This window comes from Camelus dromedarius, unplaced genomic scaffold, assembly GCF_036321535.1.
Source record: "Camelus dromedarius isolate mCamDro1 unplaced genomic scaffold, mCamDro1.pat HAP1_SCAFFOLD_114, whole genome shotgun sequence".
NCBI lineage: Eukaryota > Metazoa > Chordata > Mammalia > Artiodactyla > Camelidae > Camelus > Camelus dromedarius.
Window position 1 is genome coordinate 9,106,036 of NW_026989787.1, and position 12,487 is coordinate 9,118,522.

Below are 12,487 nucleotides of genomic sequence, written 5' to 3' on the forward strand. Positions count from 1 at the left end.
TAGTCTGTAAACAAGTAAAGAAGCTAACAACAATGACAAGCACTGAAAGAGGGGAGAGATGAAGCCAGTACCCAAAGTTGCTGCAATATCTAAAATGTTCATTTTCCAAAAAATATGAGACATGCAAAATAAGCAGGAAATTATGGCCTAGATACCAGAAGAATAGCAGGCAATAAAGCCACCTGCAGGAGAGACCTGATGTGAGAAAAGAAGCCATTATAAATATGTTCAAAGAAACAAAGAAAACCATGATTTTAGAAGTAAAGCATGATGACAGTGTCACATCACATAGAGAACATTAATAAAGAGACAGAAATTATTAAAAATAACCAAATGGAAATTTTGGAGCTGAAAAGAGCAATAACTGAAATTTAAAAATTCACTAGATGGAATCAATAATACACTTAAACGGGCAGAAAGTAAAAGTACTTAAGAATAGATCAATAGAAATTATGCAATCCAAGAACAGAGTGAAAAATGAATGAAGAAAAAATGAGCAAAGCCTCAGAGAAATGTGGTACACTAATGTATACCAACAAACATGTAAAGGCAGCACCAGAAGAACAGAGAAGGAAAGGAGCAGAAAAATATTTGAAAAATTAGTGGCTAAAAACTTCCCATTTCCTAAAAAATTTAAATCTACATACCAGGAAGTACAACAAACTGCAAGTAGGATAAACTCAAAAAGACCCATGAATAGACACATAGTAAACATGCCAAAGAAAATCTTGAAGGCAGCAAGAGGAAAATGACTCCTTGCTTAAGGAAACTCCTATAAGATTAACAGTTGACTTATCATCAGAAACAATAGAGGGCTGAAGGCAATAGGATAACCTATTTTCAGCCCTCAAATTTTAAAAACTCTTAATCAAGAATCATATATCCAGCAAAATTATCATTTAAAAATGAATATGAAATAAAAAGATATTTGGAAAACAAAATCTGAAAGAGTCTGCTGCCAGTAGACCTACCTTACAAGACATACTAAAGTTAGTTCTTCAGGCTTAAAGCAAGTGACCCAAGACAGTAATTTGAATACACACACACACAAAACAAAGAACACTGATAAAGGTAATTATGCAATTATAAAGGAGTATAATTGCCTATTATCTTTTCTTATCTTCTTTAAAAATCATAAAGCAGTATACTTTTAATTGTATTTGTGGGCATATAACATACAGAAATGTAATATATTTACCAATAGCAGGGCAAAGAGGTTGGTGACAACAAACCAACATTGGGTTAAGAATTGACTCCAGATGTTTCACTTAAATCCAAAGGAACAAATGCATAGAACCTGAAATGGAAAGAAGGCTAATATGAGAAAATTTATACATATAACATAAAAATTTTGTTCTACAGTGGAAACTGACACAACATTGTAAACTGACTATAACTCAATTAAAAAAAAAGAAAAAAGTTATACGTATAAACTTGCTCTCTTTTCTCCTCTCAGCTACTTTAAAAGACATAAAATTACATAAAGGAATAATAATTATAATGATGTACTGTCGGGCTTATAACATGCATAGAGATAATACCTATGACAAGAATACCACAGTAAGAAAGAAAAGAGAGTAGAGCTATATGGGAATGCTGTTTCTACATTCTCTGAAATTGCTGGTGTAATTGTGAAACTGTTTTTGATAAGACATATATGGTAAGGCCTAAAGCAATCACTAAGTAAATAACTAAAAATATATAGCAAGAAAATCATTAAAGAAGTTAAAAAGTAATATTAGAAAATATTCAATTAATGAAAAAGAAAACAGTAATGCCAAAAAAAGACTTGAGGTGTAGAGAAAATAATAACTTAAATGAGAAATGTAAATCCTATTGTTTTGCTTAGTTTTGTTTTTATGAACTCTGGATACAAGTCCCTTATCAGATATATTATTTGTGAATATTTTCTACCATTTTGTGGGTTGTCTTTTCATTTTCTTAACATTACTTTTTTAATTAATGCTATGTCTCTCTCTATTTTTTTTTTTTTTTTTACTTATAATGAATCAAAGCAAACGCAACATGTGTGCAAATCTATAGATAAAGCTGCTCTGGAAAAAAACGCATAAATACATGGCAAAGAAATGAGACTTGGCATTTTAATGCTGATCATGCCATCCTCAATGCCATAAAACCAAATCTGTGCTTGCAACACAGTAAACTATGTATATCTGCTATACCCTACTTCTCAAATCCAGGACTTATGAACTCAAATCAGAATTTGCCATCAAAAACTCAAACTTGAATTCCTGTACTAGGAATGTCTCCAGTAGAGAGCACTAATGTTTTTTGAATATTCGCTGTAAGTAGCTTTAATTGAGATAAGGCTTAGGAAGGACTTACAACCCTTTCCCTTTCCCATATATCTGGGTACACAAGACATAGGCATTTATTCCATATCCATTAACAGTTTACAGAGCACCCACTGTCCCCAGGCACCACATTAGGCCTTGGGATCCTGAGAAGGAAAAGATACACTCTTACCCTCAAGGAATTTGGCCTAGTGAAGAAGACTGTCTCAATCCCCTAATAACATCTCCTTCCATCAATCAAGGAAAGTATTTACTAACTAATCATGCACTTTCCTATCACAAACTACATACATATATGTAGAAAAGCACATGGACTGTAAGCATTTGAAAACAGTAGGTTCAGGAGGGCCTTAGAGAAAATCTAGTCAAAATCTCTCATTTTATACCTGGAAACTAAACCCAGAGTGGATAAGTGACTTACCCATGATCACGATAAGAGCTAAGATTAATATGGCACTTCCTATACGCCTAGAACTGCTCTAACAGTATTGTTTAATTGATCCTCACCACAAATCATTTTTGAAATACAAAACTAAGGCACAGAGAAATTAATTAACAACAAAAATCAAACAGCTCACAAGGGCAAAGTCAGGATTTGAATCTAAGTAGTCTTGCTCCAGAATCCATAATTTTAGTCACCATGCTATATTTAAGTAGCTATGTCTAAAGGCAGTCATGAATTTCTGACTCATGTTTTTACACTGTCTTGTTATTTTATACTGTCAGGGTTTCCAGCAACTCTAGAACCCATTGGTCAAAAATTATCAAAGAAATCTCAAGATATTATGGTACTTCAAAATCACAAGATCCTCGATTTGGGGAAAATGGCTCAATTCAACGTGGATGTATATGTTACCAGAAGGTGAAGATGAAGACATGCACAGACATGAGAAATATAATAAGTAATCTTTTAATAAGTATTTTTTTATCTTACTTTGACAAATGTTGCCACTTGTGTCTCATTTCCTTGTTTTCCTGAATCACTTCCAGGTACTCCTTCTCACTTCCAAATCCCAGTCTTTAAGTGTGTTGATTCTTCAATCAAATAAGAACATGTTAATGTAGACAGAGCTAGGGATTAAATCTTGAGAGGACCCTGCACTATACAAGATAGAGAAGATGTGCATTTCAGAAGCCTCAGACTTCATTTCACCCATTCATTTATTATCTAACAAATATTTATTGGGTGCCTGCCATATGCACAACAATGCACTAAGTTCTGGGGATGTGCTAGACTATGTGATGGATGTGACCTTTACTCTCCTGAGGTTCACAGTCTTACAGCATTCCTCCAGAGTAAGTTAGGGATCCATAGTTAAGCACTTGTCAATTCTCAACCTGTTGGGCCTCTGAATGATGCCTGAGCTAGAGGAGGATGAACAGAATGACTCAGAAAGACTGGGGACTGCTAAGAGATGCTGTCACTCTCAGGTGTGCCAACTACAGAGGAGAGAGCATGTTATTTTGAAATGACAGTAATACACTGTTTGAGTGATATGCATGAACTATAAAATTGTTTATAAATAGAAATTATTTGCATTATGATTATGTTTTGTCAGAATGCATACATTATTTTTGTGTGTGTGTGTCCTTGAGGACCCTGAAGAACAAAATTTTATATCTGATTATTGAATTGGTTAAGTAAATTAAGCAAATCCAGGCATTTTATTTGATAATCAAGTTCACTCAAAGATGAAGGTAAAATTATAAAATTTACACCCACTTACATATTTGTTTCATCCTTTAGTATGCTTCCCCCCTCATTTTTACTTGTAATCAATCTGTCTTTAACTCCCCCAGTTACACAGAGGCTTTACCAGACACCAAAAGCTATTCTGCTCACAAAAACAACAGGCTTCCTTAAGCCTTAAGTTTTTTGTTTTTTTTTTTTTAATTTTCCCTTTTGGTCTCAATTTCTGTGAGAAATCTGGGAAGTCCTCTCCACTTTAGCCCACTCTTTCATATACCAATGTAAGACCCAACTACTTTTGCCCTTCAATTTTGTAATGAGATAAAGGACGCCTGATTTATTATCATACTGCTCTTTTTCATAAGGTGACCTGGTTACATTCAGCTATTATAAAGCATATTTGAGTCATAGCCTCTGAACCATGTCAATATCCTGTACTAGGAGATTTTACTCAGCCCTGAATTTGCTCATATATCCAGCTACATATTTGCCTCTATTTTTTTTAAACTCTAAGTTTCTTGAGGGCACATGTTTATTTGTTTTTATATCCTCCAAAAACAATTTGGTGGAGAGACTGAATTGGAGATAAAGAAGTTAGCAGAGATAAATTAGTAGAATAAGTGGATAATTGGAAGGTGTGCCTGCATTTGGATACATAGGATTCAGGATACAAAGCCAAAGAGAACTGTGGTGTGGGGACACACTGGTGTTTGGTTAGTTAGTCCTCACTGATTTATCATGTCCAGCCTAACGGTCCCTGGAGGAATGCTTGGAAACTTGTGGAACCCGGGAGGGCAAAGGCCACATCCATCAAATGGACCAATGTATCCTCAGAAACCAGTCCAGTGTTTTGCACACAGTAGGCATAGAATAAATATTTGTTGGATGATAAATGAGTGGTAAAATGAAACGAAGTCTGAGATATCTGGAACATGAAATATTCCTATCTTCTTTTCTGATATAGTCCAGGATAGCTACATTAAACACATAGTAAACAGAAACTCCTGCCTAGACTGTTAGTGGCTTGCCCCAGATCTCACTGACAGAAGAGCCACAAGCAGAACACAAGATACCAATTCTCATACACTTTCTGAGTCATATCTCTTTTTCTCTATTTCTAAAATGTTTGAATCTTGTTCTTTTACAATTTACATTGATTCTTAAAAATTCTTAACAAATTATATATATGTGTGTATATATACATACATACACACACACACACACACACACACACACACACATACATGTGCATACATATTATGTCCTAGTCTTAGAGAATCAGTTAAGGTTAGAAGTGAAGTTCAGTATTAAATGTGTATTACAATTAACAGATAGCCTAATATTAGGCCAAGAAACACATATGCACAAATACATACACACACAGTCATTCAGGAAGAAAAGATGGGAGGGGCATGGAATCAAGGCCTAGCTGGAATTAGACCTGGGTTACTTCAAATCAAAGAAATGAAAAAGTTGACTATGAGGAACCTCAGAAACCAGCTGCTTTCACAGTATCAGGAAAACTTTTGCCCAGATTTCAACATGGTCCAGGGAACAGATTGAATTCTTACAGGGATCCCAGCAAGCACTCTCTCAGTCACTAGCAGAACCCATCAGGGTGTTTTTTATATCACTTCACAGGAGCTAAGGAGCACCAACTCTGCTTTAATTCTAAGCTATCTGCCTGGCTTCACTTGCAAATATTTTCTTAGAAGTCTTCATTTTATGGATGTGAAAGAGAAAATAGTCAATAACTGGCTGGCTCCTGTGTGGCAGATTCCAATATGGGACCCAGATGACAGTACATATTCTTTAAATGGGATGCATGGGAAACTTTCAAAGAAATATTTGGACATCTTCCAAGAAGACCGATTAGCTGGAGATGGCGGACATCCTGCTGCAGGAAATCGTGTTTTTCCTTTGAAGAAAAGCCTGGAAGATCACCTACCTAACACTTGTCATAAAAAGAAGGGATGTCATATAGTTAAGGCAGAGGGTCAATCAGCACAGTGGGGTGAGAACACAGAGTAATTGGTCGTGAATATTTAAGACTGGGACCATGAAAAGGGATCAGCTCACACAGAAGTGCACAACTGGCCTTGCACAATTACACTTTCTAGTCAAGCTACCTTATTCCAAAAACACTTGCAATGTCGACCTCATCCTGTCCTTGGACTTCTCACCACTGAGCTCATTCACAGGGGTCATTCTCAGAATTTCTCCCAGGCCCGAGGAGAGCTCACGTTAAAACTCTGCAAACAGGAGATTGAAAAGTTCAGGAAAACATGGTGAAGTCTTTGATCAAAAATAAATAAAAATTCTTCATCAATGACAATATGCTCAATCATACACAGTTGAACCAGCAGGATGTCTTTCTGAGAATGCAAAGCCATGAATGCCTTCTCACTTTTGTTCTTTTCTTCTGACCTGATGTCTCAGTAGGACTAACAAACTTGAACCCTGGTGTTGAGAAAATATTGCAAAGTAGTATTTCAATTGAGCACTGTAAAGCTAGCCAAACTTTCCCAGACCCATGTTCCTATGCTCCTCCTTCAACCCTGCATGGCCCACCAACCTCTCCTCCCCTTTCAGGTGCTGCCTGCTTCCCCTGTAGATTACATACCTCTCAGAAAAGGAAAAACGATTCCTGTTTACCTTCGTATTCTGCCTCACCTCTCCAGAACTCCAGTGCTTTCTTTTATACACTGCAGACTTTCAATGTTTTAATTAATTTAAAGAAATAGAGAATTTTCCATTATCAGAAATAATTTTATAATACAGAATTGGAAAATAACTGTTAATACTGGATAATATTCTGTCTTCCATTAATCATAAAAATTTTCTCATGACACAGAGAAAACTGAACTCTTATCAAGGCAGCCACATGGAGCAAAGCTGATGACACTCAGAGTCTCTCATTTTTTAATTTTTTTTTTAATTTTATTTTTTGGTTTTGTTTGGGTTTTATTGTTTTGTTTTGTTTTTCAGGGAATCAACTCAGAAAGGCCCTGCCAAACCTAGGAGTGAGTTGATTGTTCCATGTAGGTCATGCAGTTCAATAACACAATTTGTAGTGATCCTTTCATTTCTGTTATTTGTGACTCTGCTTGTGCCATTGGGCAGAGGAACCGGCCACATTGCTGCTCACAGTCATCTCCTTTATCATATGAATGTGAGGAGCCTATCACTAGATATTTCCCCAAACCAATGTGATGCTGTAGAAAACAGAGTATTTCTATGTCTTTTTCTTCTGGATATTCTCAGGTTACCAGAAAGAGATTGACTGAGCCCTGAGGGTGGATTGGTCATTTTAAGACAATATTTGGGGCAGATAAGGCAAACATATAGAATTTAGGTCTTTCTAAATTTTACTTCTCTTTCATGAGTCTCTTTCTTATTATTATCACCTGCACTGATCCATCTCTTCATGTAAGTAGTACTTGGTTGTTTTCTATGTGTTCACCTAAGTTCTGAGCTTCTTGAGGTCAGAAATCAAGATTGATGCTTTTTGATATTGTGCTTGATATCTAGCATACTGATGGGCACAAAATGAATGCTTAATATTTATGATGAGACTTCTAAACACAATATTACACTTTGACAAATTTGGCTGTGGAAATAGTGACTGAGTCTTTTAGAATTTTCTATGAACAGAATAATAAATGCATATAGGAAATTTATAAAATATAGATTGGAAATAAAATTCAGCAGCATATTTCAGAGACACAGCTTCTGTTTCCTTTCTCTTCCCAGATCCATGCAGGTGACAGATCTTTCTCATTCTACCTCTGATGGAGACTACATTCTTTACTGTCCAGTAGCATATACCCTTTGATTGTCTCTTAGGTATGCATAATTGTGAGCATATTCGAACTTTCCTTCTTTCCTTCTGTCAAATTCTTGTCAGCAGTTTTACACACACACACACACACACACACACACACACACACACACACACACAAACACACACACTTCCCCAACACCAATCTTTTGCAGATTATAAGCAGGAGTTCTTCAGGCTTCTGCCTAAGAGTGTGGACTTTGCAGACTGGTGGGCCTGGGTTTGAACCTTAAATGATCACTTTGGATAAGTTTCTGGATTAGTTAAAATTAGCTGCCAGTTACAGAGACTGCAAAGAACAGTGGCATAAACAAAGTGATGTTTGTTTCTCTTTCACATTAAAAAGTATTTCTAGGAGACGGAGAAGATGGAGGAGTAGAAGGATGCTCGCAGGTCACCTTCTCCCACAAATACACCAAGACCCACATCTAGAGACCCACTCAGCCAACAAGAGCACCTGTGGAAATCCGACAGAACATCACCCTCTTCAAAAGATAAAGACGCCAAAAATCTGGTAGGAGAAAAGGAAAAAAGAAAGAACAAAAGGCAAAGCAGCACGGGATGTGTCCCGCGGGGAGGGAGTGGCAAAGGAGGTCTGGCGCTCGCTTGCTGGGTCTCCCCTCTCCAACTGAGAGGCCAGCGGGATGGAGGGGGAGCCTCCGAGGCTCGGATATGTACAGAGCAGCCCTTGACTAACAGAACTAAGTTAAATGGGCACAGAGCGTCCCCCAGACACCCAGCCTGAGACGCGGGCCGGCAGCCGTGGGCAGGGCCAGGCTGCACAAACCAGGCGGAGGATGGAAGTGGCTGCACGGAGGCAGCCCCGGGGGAATGCAAGGGGCTGCACGCCGTGGCTTTGGGTGCACAGGGCAGAACAACCTGGGCCCTCCATAAAACAGCAAGGTTGATGTGCTCTCAGGGTAAGGGTGCACACCCCTATCTCTGAAAACCTGCGGAAAGTTTTCGGGGGAAGATAGGTGGGGCTCAGGCACAGCCGCCATATCCTCCACGCTGAGCACTCAGGCGGGGGCGGGGGCAAAACCTGCATCGCACTGAAGGGCTTAGCAGCCTCAAAGGCCAGACTGAGACTGGCCTGCCGCCCGGGGCAGATAGGATCCTTCCATCCTGGTCCCTCAGAGAACTTGCTCCACAAAGACAAACAAGGAGCTGGGTTTTGCCTTGGAGCAGGGACAGGGCTGTCCCTCGGTCTTCCCCGAGCCCACCAGCGGAGCGCCGACCAGGGCGGAGCAACGACCAGGGCAGAGTGCGCAGCCGCACAGAGAGCGGAACTACCGGCGGTGCAGGTAGAGGGAAAGCGGCCCCCCCGCCTTTAGGGCAGGAACACAGCCCCTGACCGAGGTGCTGGGAGGGTGCACGACCCGCCCTCCTACCTGGCCAGTCTGCAACATCTGACTGCAGCATCCGGAGGGGCAGAGACCCGACTGCCCAAAGCAGAGAGCTGCACCTGACCCAGTGTTAGGAGGAGGCACGATCTGCTTGCCGACAGGTGCTGGGAGCAGCACAGAAGAGGGCGCCAACAGAGGGCCTCTGAAAACAGCAAGCTGAGATTCCAAAACAGGACCAAGACAGAAAGATTCCACATTAAAAGCACACAGACTTCAGGAGAACACCGACAACCCCCCCTTTTTTTTAAATCTGTTTTTACCTGTTCTATTTTCTATTACTCTCTTAATCTTTACTTCTTAATTCATTTCTATTTCTCTTGGGTTTTGATGTCCTGCTATTGATTAGACACAGGTTTCAAATACATCTATTCATCTCCCCCCATTTTTTTGTAAAGGCTTTAAAAGGACGTCTCAACCTGATTAATACTCTGCTTCAACTCAATCTTCTTTCATTATACACTGTTTTCAAACACTCTTTCTCCCTTCTTTTAAAATTCTTTCTTTCTCTCTCTTATTTTTTTTCTTTTTTTTCCTAAGTTCTATTCCTAAATAGGCATCAGATAGATAAAATCCTTAAGGACCAAAATAAACAACTGATACTCCATAAACAACAGTGCCAAGGAGGTATGAGCAAGATGAAGAAGCAGAAACACCTTTCCCAATTAAAAGAACAAGAGAAATCCCCTGAAAGAAAGATCAACAAAATAGACATCGATAGCCTACTAGATCAAGATTTCAAAAAAGGAGTGATCGAATTGCTGAATGAATTAAAAGAGATAGTGTTTAGAGATATAAAATATGTCAAAAATGAAATTGAAGCTATAAAGAAGAGCCAAGTAGAATGGGTAAACTCATTGACAGAGATGAGGAATGATCTAATAGCTGTGCAAAGCCGACTAGATAATACAGAGGAACGAATTAGTGATCTAGAAGACAGGGCAATAGAAAGCACCCATTCAGAAGAACTACAAGAGAAGCAAATAAAAAATAATGAAAATAGCATAAGGGACGTATGGGATAATATAAAGCATTCCAATCTTCGCATAATAGGGGTCCCAGAAGGAGAAGAATGATCAAAGGGGATTGAAAAGGTTTTTGAAGAAATCATGACTGAAAACTTCCCAAACTTAAAGAAGGAATCAGATATCCAAGTACAGGAAGCTCAGAGGGTCCCAAACAGGAAGAACCCAAATAGACCCACACAAAGACATATCATAAGCAAGATGGCCAGAGTCAAGGATAAAGAAATGATTCTAAAGGCAGCAAGAGAAAAGCAAAGAGTAAGTTACAAGGGAACCCCCATAAGGCTCTCAGCTGATTTCTCTACACAAACACTACAGGCAGAAGGGAGTGGCAAGATATATTCAAAGCCCTGAATGAAAAAAAGATGCAGCCTAGGATCCTTTATCCAGCAAGGCTATCCTTGAGGATAGAAGGAGAAATAAAGAGTTTCACAGACAAAAAAAAAAGCTGCAGGAGTTTAGTAACACTAAACCCATGCTAAAAGAAATATTGAAAGGGCTATTCTAAATAGAAAAGCAGCAGGAAGCTACAGAAATGAGAAACACACAACTGGAAAGGTGATAAATCATGAATTACAAATAAAGTAAACATGAAATTATAAAAGAAGACATACAAATCACTGAGAGTGGGAGAGGGAGGCAGGGAAATATAGAATTTTTTTTCTTTCTTTTTTAAAATTTTTTAACAGTAGGATGGGTTTGAGATCATGTTACTATCAGTTTAATAAAAACAGTTATAGTAATGGGTTGATAGATTTACAAAATAGGGTAACCACAAGCCAAAAATTTACAAAGGAGTCACAAAAATTAAATAAAATCCATGATAATACAAAGGAAAATTACCAAACAACAAAAGGAAGAAGAAAGCAACAAAGAGGATATAACAATTCAACTGCAAAGATAAGTTCAAAATGGCAATAAACACACATATGTCATTAATTACTGTAAATGTTAATGGACTAAATGCTCCAGTCAAAAGACACAGAGTGGCAGACAGGATAATAAAGCAAGAACCTTCAATATGCTGCATACAAGAGACCCACTTTAGGGAGAAGGACACATATAGATTGAGAGTGAAAGGATGGAAAAGAATATTGCATGCAAATGGAAAAGCCAAAAAAGCAGGTGTTGCAGTACTGATTTCAGACAAAATAGACTTTAAAACAAAGGCCATAAAGAAAGATAAAGAAGGACATTTTATAATGGTTAAAGGAGTCATACAAGATGAGGATATTACACTCGTTAATATATATGCACCCAATATATGAGCACCTAAGTACATACAAGAACTACTAACAGATATAAAGGGGGGTATTGATGGGAATACAATCATAGTTGGAGATTTTAACACTGCATTAACATCACTAGACAGATCTTCCAGACAGAAAATAAACAAGTCAACAGAGAAATTAAATACTACAATAGAAAAACTAGATTTGGTGGATATTTTCAGAGCATTAGACCCCCCAAAAATAGGATATACATTCTTTTCAAGTGCACATGGAACAATTTCCAGGATTCATCATGTACTTGGGCACAAAAGAAACCTCAACAATTTTAAGAAGATAGAAATTATCTCAAGCATCTTTACTGACCGCAATGCCATGAAACTGGAAATCAACAGCAGAGAAACAAAGGAGAAAAAAAGGAAAGCATGGAGATTAAACAATATGTTATAGAAAAAACAATGGATCAATGAGGAAATCAATGCTGAAATTGAAAAATACCTTGAGACAAATGATAATGAAAGCACAACCACTCAAAACCTATGGGACACAGCGAAGGCAGTGCTAAGAGGGAAGTTCATAGCGATATAGGCCTTCCTCAAAAAAGAAGAACATTCTCAAATAAACAATTTAACCCACCACCTGAATGAAATAGAAAAAGAAGGACAAAAAGCCCCAAAAAGCAGCAGAAGTAAGGAAATAATAAAGATCAGAGAGGAATTAAATACAATAGAGATTAACAAGACCATAGAAAAAATCAACCAAACCAAAAGCTGGTTTTTTGAAAAAGTAAATAAAATCGACAAAACTCTGGCCAAAGTCACAAAGAAGAAAAAAGAGAGAGCACAAATTAGCAAAATAAGAAAGGAAAATGGAGAAATTACAACAAACAAAATAGAATTACAGAATATCATATGAGAATATTATGAAAAACTATATGGAACCAAACTGGATAACCTAGAGGAGATGGACAAGTTTCTGGAAACA

The 12,487-nt window shown here is 37.9% G+C and overlaps 1 long non-coding RNA gene across 1 annotated transcript; it reads right to left on the bottom strand.

Annotated features, from left to right (window-relative positions):
• Positions 1–1,171: 1,171 nt before the first annotated feature.
• Positions 1,172–6,761, bottom strand: LOC135320754 (uncharacterized). Its single transcript, XR_010380056.1, has 4 exons — positions 6,356–6,761; positions 6,135–6,257; positions 3,250–3,350; positions 1,172–1,297 (listed from the first exon to the last, which is right to left on the bottom strand). It is a non-coding gene; the product is annotated as an uncharacterized LOC135320754 (long non-coding RNA).
• Between the last annotated feature and the right edge of the window lie 5,726 nt (positions 6,762–12,487).